The following is a 9,558-nucleotide window of genomic DNA, read 5'->3' as shown; positions in this document are numbered from 1 at the left end:
TTCACCTCTGTCTCATCCCTCTCCTTCACATCTGTCCTTATCTCCTCTCCTTCACATCTGTCCTCATCACTCTCTTCACATCACACACACACACACACACACAACACACACACACACACACACACACACACCACACACACACACACACTCGTCCTGTAGTCCTCCGGGCTCCACCTTGTGGCTGCACAGCAGCGCTGCAGGTCCAAACATCAGAGCACGTTCACGGTCCGTCCACTTCACGTCGCCGTGGGAGGGATGCTGCGCTCGCGTGGAGACGAGCCCTGGCAACAGGCGAATACTACAGCGTGTCGCCATGGCAACCGTGTGGGGATGTCAAAAAAACTGAGTGAGGGAGGAGAGATGGAGAACAAACAACAGCCTGAGAGGACAGGAGATGTTAGACACGGTTTGTGGGTGGTGTTGTGTGTGTGTGTGTGTGTGAGAGGTTTCTGTGTTTTTTGATGGATGACGAGATCAAAAAATAAAACACACAAACGTCCCGTCATTAAAAATGAGGCCGACCGAGCTCCGGGACACCGCTGGGGCTCGAACCGTTACCGTCAAATCATTTTCTGAGTCACGGCCCCACGTGTGACGCTGGACACATGAACACGTGACACGAGACAAAGGTACAAAAGATGGTAAACACAACGGAGCCATTAAAAACATTCACACACTATTCAACTCAATCAGACTTTTATATATTTATATTACAATTATACTGTGTGTGTTTTAAATACAGTGTACCCTGCTGTGAATTTACATTGGATCATCCCGGAGACTACGTCCAGGTTGAGACAGGTCTGCGGGGACGTCTCGGAGACTACGTCCAGGTTTTAGACAGTCTGCGGGGACGTCACGTGGAGACTACGTCCAGGTTTTAGACAGTCTGCGGGGACGTCACGGAGACTACGTCCAGTTTTAGACAGTCTGCGGGGACGTCACGGAGACACCGTCCAGGTTTAGCAGTCTGCGGAGGACGTTCACGGAGACTACGTCCAGGTTGTTTAGACAGTCTGCGGGGACGTCACGGAAACTCACGACCAGGTTTTTAGACAGTCTGTGGGGACGTCACGGAGACTCGTCCAGGTTTTAGACAGTCTGCGGGGGACGTCACGGAGACTACGTCCAGGTTTTAGAACAGTCTGCGGGGGACGTCACGGAGACTACGTCCAGTTTTAGACAGTCGTGAGGGGACGTCACGGAGACTACGTCCAGGTTTTAGACAGTCGAGGGGACGTCACGGAGACTGTCCATACTGTCGTTGTTTCCAAAACTATGGTTCCTTACCCACTAGAGGCCTCACAGCCTGGTCAACATTCACTGATTCTGTGCAGCTCGGGTATGTAAAGATTTAAAGATATGAACATGAGCGTTTGTTTGGACTGAACCAGAGCCTTCAGAGCACACACACACACCACACACACCACACCACACACACACACACACACACACACACACACACACACACACACACGCAATGTGTAAACCCACACCCCAGGAGAGAAACAAGAAAAGGAAGGACAGATTTTTTCAGCAGAGGGAACACACCCTGCACCCCACACACCACACACACACCACACACACCACCACACACACACCACACACCCACACACAGGTTTGCCCTACATGTTTCTTACTTGGCCGGCAGCCTTCGTCTCATTCAGAGGTCATTATTAATTTCTGAGCCTGTTTTCACATCAGACAGCATCTGTGAAACCTCGAGGACTCCACCCTGCTTCACTTTAAAGAAACACGACGTTCAAATCAGAGTAATCCCAACTCTGTCCAGCTTACTCGAGTATTTCTTCTGGTTACATTACTTCTGATCAAAAACTAACAGCCAATCTCTCCAGGTCCCAGCAGCAGCTGATCTCACTGCCTAGTCCACAGCAGTCAGCCCGCTCGGCGTGTCTTTCAGCCTTTTATTTCACCAAGCTCTCACCAACCACTAAAAGTCAGTCCCACATTTACTCTTGTCCGGCGGCTTCTTGCTCGCTCACTCTCTCCTTTTCTCTTCTTAGCTTCCTCCGTCAGCGTCCTCTTCACTCCTTCTCCTCTGCCATCATGTCCATAGAGGCTGCTGATGCTGGGCCTGTAGACGTGTGTGTGTGTGTGTGTGTGTGTGTGTGTGTGTGTGTGGTGCACTCTTAGTACTTGGACTCTTCTAATGCGTTTCACTGTTAATACCCTCGTCTGAGAGCGAGCGAGGGCGTGCGACCTACACTCACACACTCACAGAGAGAGAGAGGATCGTCTGGGGATTTGGACAGCTGTCAATAAAATCCCTCGACCCAATCCTGCCGCATCAGACACCAACCCCCTGCTCAACGTGCACTCCTGCGCACACACACACACACACACACAGCACTGATGATGCTCCCATCTACCCCCACCTCCTGTGCTCTGCATGCATGTGTGTGGTCTTCTGCATGTGTGTGTGTGTGTGTGTGTCTTCAGGTGTTGTCTGATGCATGTGTGTGTTTTCATGCTGTGTGTGTGTTTCATGCATGTGTGTGTGTGTGTGTGTGTGTTCTTCATGCATGTGTGTCTTCATTGTGTGTGTGTGTTTTCATGCGTGTGTGTCTTCATGCATGTGTGTGTGTGTCTTCATGTGTGTGTTTTTATGCGTGTGTGTCTTCATGCATGGGTGTGTGTCTTATGGGTGTGTGTCTTCATGCGTGTGTGTCTTCATGTGTGTGTTTGAGCAGGCTGAGGCTGTTGTTTTTATTTCTCTGAGGCTGTAATCCCCTCTCTTCTCCCTTGCAGCCTCTGTAGGGTATTGTAGCTTGGCTGTGTGTGTGTGTGTGTGTGTGTGTGTGTGTATGTGTGCGTTGTTAATATCCTCTGTAGGCTGTTGTGAACAAGCAGAGATTTTCTTTTGTATCTGGTTATCTGGGTTCCTGAGGTTTTTCAACACACACACGCATGAACACACACTGGGTAGGGCTTCCCCTCCTCCATCCTACCCACCTCAGTGTGTGTGTGTGTGTGTGTGTGTGTGTGTTTATGTGTGTGTGTGTGTGTGTGTGTTTGGGTGGAGGGGGTGCCCAGGCTGATGTTAAGCTGGAGGTGTGATTCGTGACCAGCGGAGGCCGATGATTGGCCACAGTTATTTTCCAGTTCACTTCACGCACAACATGAATGTGCTTCTGTACTTGTGAGGGACCTTCTCTGGTGTATGTGTTCCGAGTCTCAGAGCAGAACCATAAAGTCTCACACAAGTATCAGCGCTACCACCCAGTGAACGGCTGGACCAGACCAGAACAGAACTCTGACCAGCAGTGTCCGTCTACAGTGAACACACAGCGACAGAACCTGAACGGCAGTGTCCAGTCTAACAGTGAACACAGCGACAGACTCTGACCGGCAGTGTCCAGTCTAACAGTGACACAGCGACAGGAACCTCTGAAACCGGCAGTGTCCAGTCTACCTGAACACAGCGACAGAACCTCTGAACCACAGTGTCCAGTCTCAACGTGAACACAGCGACAGAACCCTCTAAACCGGCAGTGTCCAGTCAACAGTGGAACACAGCGGACAGAACCTCTGAACCGGCAGTGTCCAGTCTAACAGTGAAACACAGCGACAGACCTCTGAACCAACAGTGTCCAGTCTACAACAGTGAACAACAGCGACGAAACCTCTGAAACGGCAGTGTCCAGTCTAACAGTGGAACACAGCGACAGAACCTCTGAACCGGCAGTGTCCAGTCTAACAGTGAACACAGCGACAGACCTCTGAACGGCCAGTGTCCAGTCTTAACAGTGAACAGCGACAGAAACCTTGAACCCAGTGTCCAGTCTAACAGTGAACACACGCGACAGAACCTGCTGAACCGGCCGTATCCAGTTCTAAAGTTGTAACCGCGACAGACCTCTGAACGCGTCAGTGTCCAGTCTAACAGTGAACACGCGACAGAACCTCTGAACCGGCAGTGTTCCAGTCTAACAGTGAACACGGCGGACAGACCTCGAACGGCAGTGTCCAGTCCTAACAGTTGAACACGGCGTACAGAACCTCTGAACCGGCAGTGTCCAGTCTAACAGTGAACACAGCGACAGAACCTCTGAACCGGCAGTGTCCGGTCTAACAGTGAACACAGCGACAGAACCTCTGAACCGGCAGTGTCCGTCTCAACAGTGAACACAGCGACGAACCTCTGAACCGTGCAGTGTCCGGTCTAACAGTGAACACAGCGACAAACCTCTGAACCGCAGTGTCCGTCTAACAGTGAACACAGCGACCAGAACCTCCTTGAACACGCGTGTCCAGTCTAACAGTGACACAGCGACAGAACCCTGAACCGGCATGTCCAGTCTCAACAGTGAACACAGCGACCGAACCTCTTGAACCGCAGTGTCCAGTTCTAACAGTGAACACAGCGGACAGAACCCTTGAACGGCAGTGTTCCGTCTACAGTGAACACAGCGACAGAACCATCAAGGATCTCAGAGGAGCGTTTTGTAGTCCATTTTCTAGATTTTGTAGTTTTAAAACAGATCACGTCAACAACATTCACCGTCGCTTCATGACGTAGTCGACTCCTAACTCCTCATCTCCTCTCCTTCACATCTGTCCTCATCTCCTCTCCTTCACATCTGTCCTCATCTCCTCTCCTTCACATCTGTCCTCATCTCCTCTCCTTCACATCTGTCCTCATCTCCTCTCCTTCACATCTGTCCTCATCGCCTCTCCTTCACATCTGTCCTCAGGTGGGGCCGTCTGGCGAGGACGCGGGCGAGACAGGACTGACAGGAAGCCACCGCCAGCCTGTGTCCCTCCCCTCCTATAGCCTCACGCGACGCCCTGACACCTCCCCAGTACGATCCCCGCGCTTTCCCCCCCCCCGGCTGCCCCCCCCCGGCCTGGACCCCCCCGTCCCCCGATGGACAGACGCAACTGCCACAATAACCACCCAAGACCCATTCCAGCTGTGAAGCGCACCACACCGGGCCATGATGGGACAGCCGCAGCGGTCTCTTCTCCGAGGCATTCTAGGAAGGTATAGGGAGCTCAGCCAGGAGGTTTGGGTAAGTTTCCTTCTGCGGACTTTGTTAGTGTGAAAACAGATGCAAGTGGCAACACTTAGTCAACGTCGCTGCCCTCCTGAGCGCGTCAGAGCCTTGATCCCGAGCAGTTCGGACCTCTCTAATTCTCCGGGCCAGCGCCGCGAACGCAACAAGCGGTCTCCCAGCATTGCCTGCCGCGTGACGCGAAAAGCCGCCCAGCTGGCATCGCCGCTCCGGCAAGACTCGTGTTCTCCTTCAGCTGTCTCCGCGCTTTTCCCAAAATCCTGTTCATCACCGTTGTGTGTGGCCTGGTCGCGTGCCGTGAATTAGTCTGCACCCCCTCGTCACTCACTTCCGTCTGTCTTTTCACATCTGGGCCCTCATCTCCCTCTCCTTCACAGTGTGTTGGTCCTCATCTCCACCCCTCTTCCCGCACATTCACTATAATCCACACCACACACTTCCCACCCCACTTTCCCCACATCACCACACATCCCACACACACCACACACACACACCAACCCCCTACCACTCGTCCTGTAGTCCTACCCGGCTCACATTTGGCTGCCAACCAGCAGCCGCTTCTTTGCAAGGTTCCCAAACCTTCCGAGAACTGAACGTTCACCTGTGTTACGCTCACTTCTTCACGTTCGCCGTGGCGATGTGTACTTGGAGGGATTGCTGCAGCTCGTGTGGGTAACGAGCTCCCCTGGTACAACAGGGCGAACATACCATCAGCGTTCTCGCCCTGGCAACCCGTGTGGGGATGTCAAACAAAACCTGCTGGAGGGAGGAGGACTGAGGATGGAGAACAAACAAACAGCTGATGAGGAGGGGACCAGGAGTGTTAGACCACGGTGTTGGGTGTTTAGACCACGGTTGGGGTCTTCCTTTGTGTTGTGTGTGTGTGTGTGTGTGTGTGTGTGTGATGTAGGTTTCTGTGTTATATTGCATGCGACTGGACTTTTTTTGAGCATCATAAAAAGAATAACACACAACCAATACCCGTCCCCGTCATTAAAAATATTGGCCCCCCGACCGCGCCTCCGGGGCCACGCGGGAGGCTCGAACTGGACTAGTGACTATTAAGCGTCATTTCTGTTCTGCGTCCCGGCCCCTCCAATGTCGGGTTGTGACGCGAGGGACACATGAACAGTGACACGAGACATAGGTCCAAAGATTGGGAACACAACCAGAGCAATTTAAAAAATCATTTCAACACATTATCCACTCTCTAAAAATCGACCTCCTTTTATATAATTTATATTTTTACAATTATACCGGTGTTGTGTTTTTAAATTTTACAGTTGTACCTCCCTGCTGTGGATGACATTCAACATTGGAGCATCCGGAGACTACGTCCCGGTTTGAGGGGCAATGTTGAGGGGGACCCGTCTCGGAGGACTACGTCCAGGTTTTAGACAGTCCTCGGGGACGTCACGGCGATAGTCCCAGGTTGGGTTTTTTAGACAGTCTGCATGGGACGTCACGTGAGATAACGTCAGGTTTAGGAAGTCCTCTCTGCGTGGACGTCAGGCGAACAACGTCAGGCTTTTAGACAGTCTGCTGAGGACGTACGGAGGACTACGTCAGGTTTTTTTTAGGACAGTCTGCGGGTACGTCACGGCGACTACGTGTGGGGGGGGGACCCCAGGTTTCTTAGACAGTCTGTGAGGTCGTCACGGATGACTACGTCCAGTGTTGTTTTTTGTAGACCAGTACATCTGAGGGAACGTCACGGAGACACGTCAAGGTTTTTTTTTATGGGACAGTCTGCTGGGGACGCTCACGGAGGACTACGTCCAGTGTTTGGTTTGGTTTTTAGACAGTCTGAGGGGACGTTAACGGTAGGGAGACTACGTCAAGTGTTTTAGACAGTCTGAGGGACGTCCCCACGGAGACGTCCATACTGTCGGTTGTTTCCAAAAACTATGGTTCCTCCCCCCCTAACCCAGAGGCCTCATACAGCCTGTCGGTCAATTTCCTGGATTCTGTTGAAGCTCGGGTATGTAAAGATTTAAAGATTATGAACATGAGGTTTGTCTGGGACCTGACCCAGCGCCTGCTAGTATGAGGTCCTCACGAGTCCACACACACAACACACACCAAAACACACACCACACACACACACACACCACCCACCACACACCACACACACACTCAGATCTATGTGTAAACACCACACCCCAGGAGGAGCAAAACAAGAAAAGGACGGCAGACCAGACAGATTTTTTTCAGCATGCCGGGAACATAACCCTTGCACACACCACACACACACACCACACACACACAAACCACACACACACACACACAAACCACAGGTTTGATTCCTTATCATGTTTCTTACTGTGTGCCGGCAGCCTTCAGTCCGCATTCAGAGTCATTAGGTTTCACATCTCTTATATAATTTCCTGAGCCCTGTTTTCACCATCAGACAGCTATTCTGTGAACCTCGAGTGACTCCACCTGCTTCACTTTAACGAAACACGACGTTCAAATCAGAGTAACCCAACTCTGTCAAGCTTGTACTCGAGTATTTCTTCTTGGTGACATTTACTTCTGATCAAAAAACTAACCAGCCAATTCATCATCCAAGGTTCCCCCCAGCAGTCCAGAGCTGTTGATCTCCCTGATAGTCCTAGCAGCAGTCAACAAGCCCGTAGGCGTTCTGTCTTTCAGCCTTTTTATTTCACCAAGCCTCTCACCAACCACCTTAAAAGTCAAGTCCAAAATTTACTTCTGCAGGAGGCTATTGCTCGCTCACTTCTTCTCATTTTATTCTTCTTAGCTCCTCCGTTCAGCGTTCTCTTCACTCTCTTCTCCTTCTGACAATCCATGTCCATACGAGGCTGCTGATGCGGTCCTGGCTGTCGACGTTGTTTGTTGTGTGTGTGTGTTTTCGTGTGTGTGTGTCGCTGTGTGTGCACTCTTGTACTTGGACTTCTAATGCTTTTCCTTGTTACTACACTCGTCTGAGAGCGAGCAGAGGGCGTGCGACCTAACTCCCCACCACTCACAGAGAGCGAAGAGGATCGTCTGTGGATTTTGGACAGCTGTCAATTAAAAATCCCCTCGGACACAAATCCTGCCCCAGCATCAGACCGACAACCACCCCCCCTGCTCAACGGCACTCCTGCAGCAGCAAACCCACACACACAACCACAGCACTTATGATTTGCTCCCATTCTTTACCCCCACCTCCTGTGTTGCCATGCATGGCCTGTGTGTGCGTCTTTCATGCATGTGTGTTGTGTGCGTGTGTGTCTTCATGTGGGTGTTGCATGCATGTGTGGTTTTCATTGCATGGTGTGTGTTTCTTCATGCATTTGTGTGTTGTTGTGTGTGTGGTGGTGCTGCTCTGTCTTTGCATGTGTGTCTACTGTGGTGTGTGTTTTCATGCGTGTCTTCTCCCCCTTCTCCCTTCTTTTTCTACTTCTTCTCTTTTCTTTTGTGTCTCATGCTGGTGTGTGTGGTTCTTAATGTGTTTGTGTTGTTGTCTTTATGCCGTGTTTTCTGTGTCTTCATGCCATGTGTGTGTGTGTCTTAATGTGTGTGTGTCTTTATTTCGTGTGTGTCTTCATGGTGTGTTTGAGAAGTGAGTGCTTTCGTTGTTATTTCTCTGAGGATGTAATCACATCTCTTTCTCCCTCTGCAGCCTCCGTAGGGGTTATTGTAGCTTCTACTTTGTTTATCTTGTGTGCTGTGTGTGTGCTCTGGTGTTGTGTGTGTATGTCGTGCGTGTTAATATCCTCCTGTAGGTGTCGTGAACAAGCAGCACGATTTCTTTTTGTATCTGGTTATCTGGGCCCTTTCCTGAGGGTTTTTCAACCACACCAACACGCAATGACCACACACTGGGATGGGCTTCCCTCTCCACCCCACCCCCCCCCCCCCACCCCACCCATTCCGACCCACCTCAGCTCGTGTTGTGTGTGTTGTGTGTGTGTGGTGTTATGTGTGGTGTTTGTGTGTGTGCTGTTGGGTGGAGTGGGGGTGCCCAGGCTGCATCTAACGCCTGGAGGTGTGATTCGTGACCAGCGGAGGGCCGATATTGGCCCCCAGTTATTTCCATTTCTTCCCGCACACACTGTAATGTGCTTATGTTACTGGTGAGGACCTTCTATGGTGTAGTGTGTTCACGAAGTCAGTCAGAGCAGGAAACCATAAAGTTTCTTCTTTTCACACAAGTATATCCGTCTACACCAGTGAACACGGCTGGACCCGAACCAGAAACCGACCTCTGAACAAGCAGTGTCAAGTCTCAACAGTGACCACCAGCGACAGAACCTCTGAACCGCTCAGTGTCCCAGTTTCTAAACAGTGAACACAGCGAAGACAGAACCTCTTGAACCGGCTAGTGTCCATCCGTCTAACAGTGAACCACAGCCGACCAGAATCCTCTTGAACCGTCAGTGTCCCTGTCTAACCGTGAACACAGCGACAGCAGATCAACCTCTGACCAACCGTGTCCAGTTAACAGTGAACACAGCGACCGGCACTCTTGAACCGCAGTGTCCAGTCTACCACAGTGCAACACCAGCGACCG

Source organism: Larimichthys crocea, chromosome XX (assembly GCF_000972845.2).
Source record: "Larimichthys crocea isolate SSNF chromosome XX, L_crocea_2.0, whole genome shotgun sequence".
In the NCBI taxonomy this organism is placed as follows: Eukaryota; Metazoa; Chordata; class Actinopteri; family Sciaenidae; genus Larimichthys; species Larimichthys crocea.
This window is presented reverse-complemented; position numbering follows the sequence as displayed.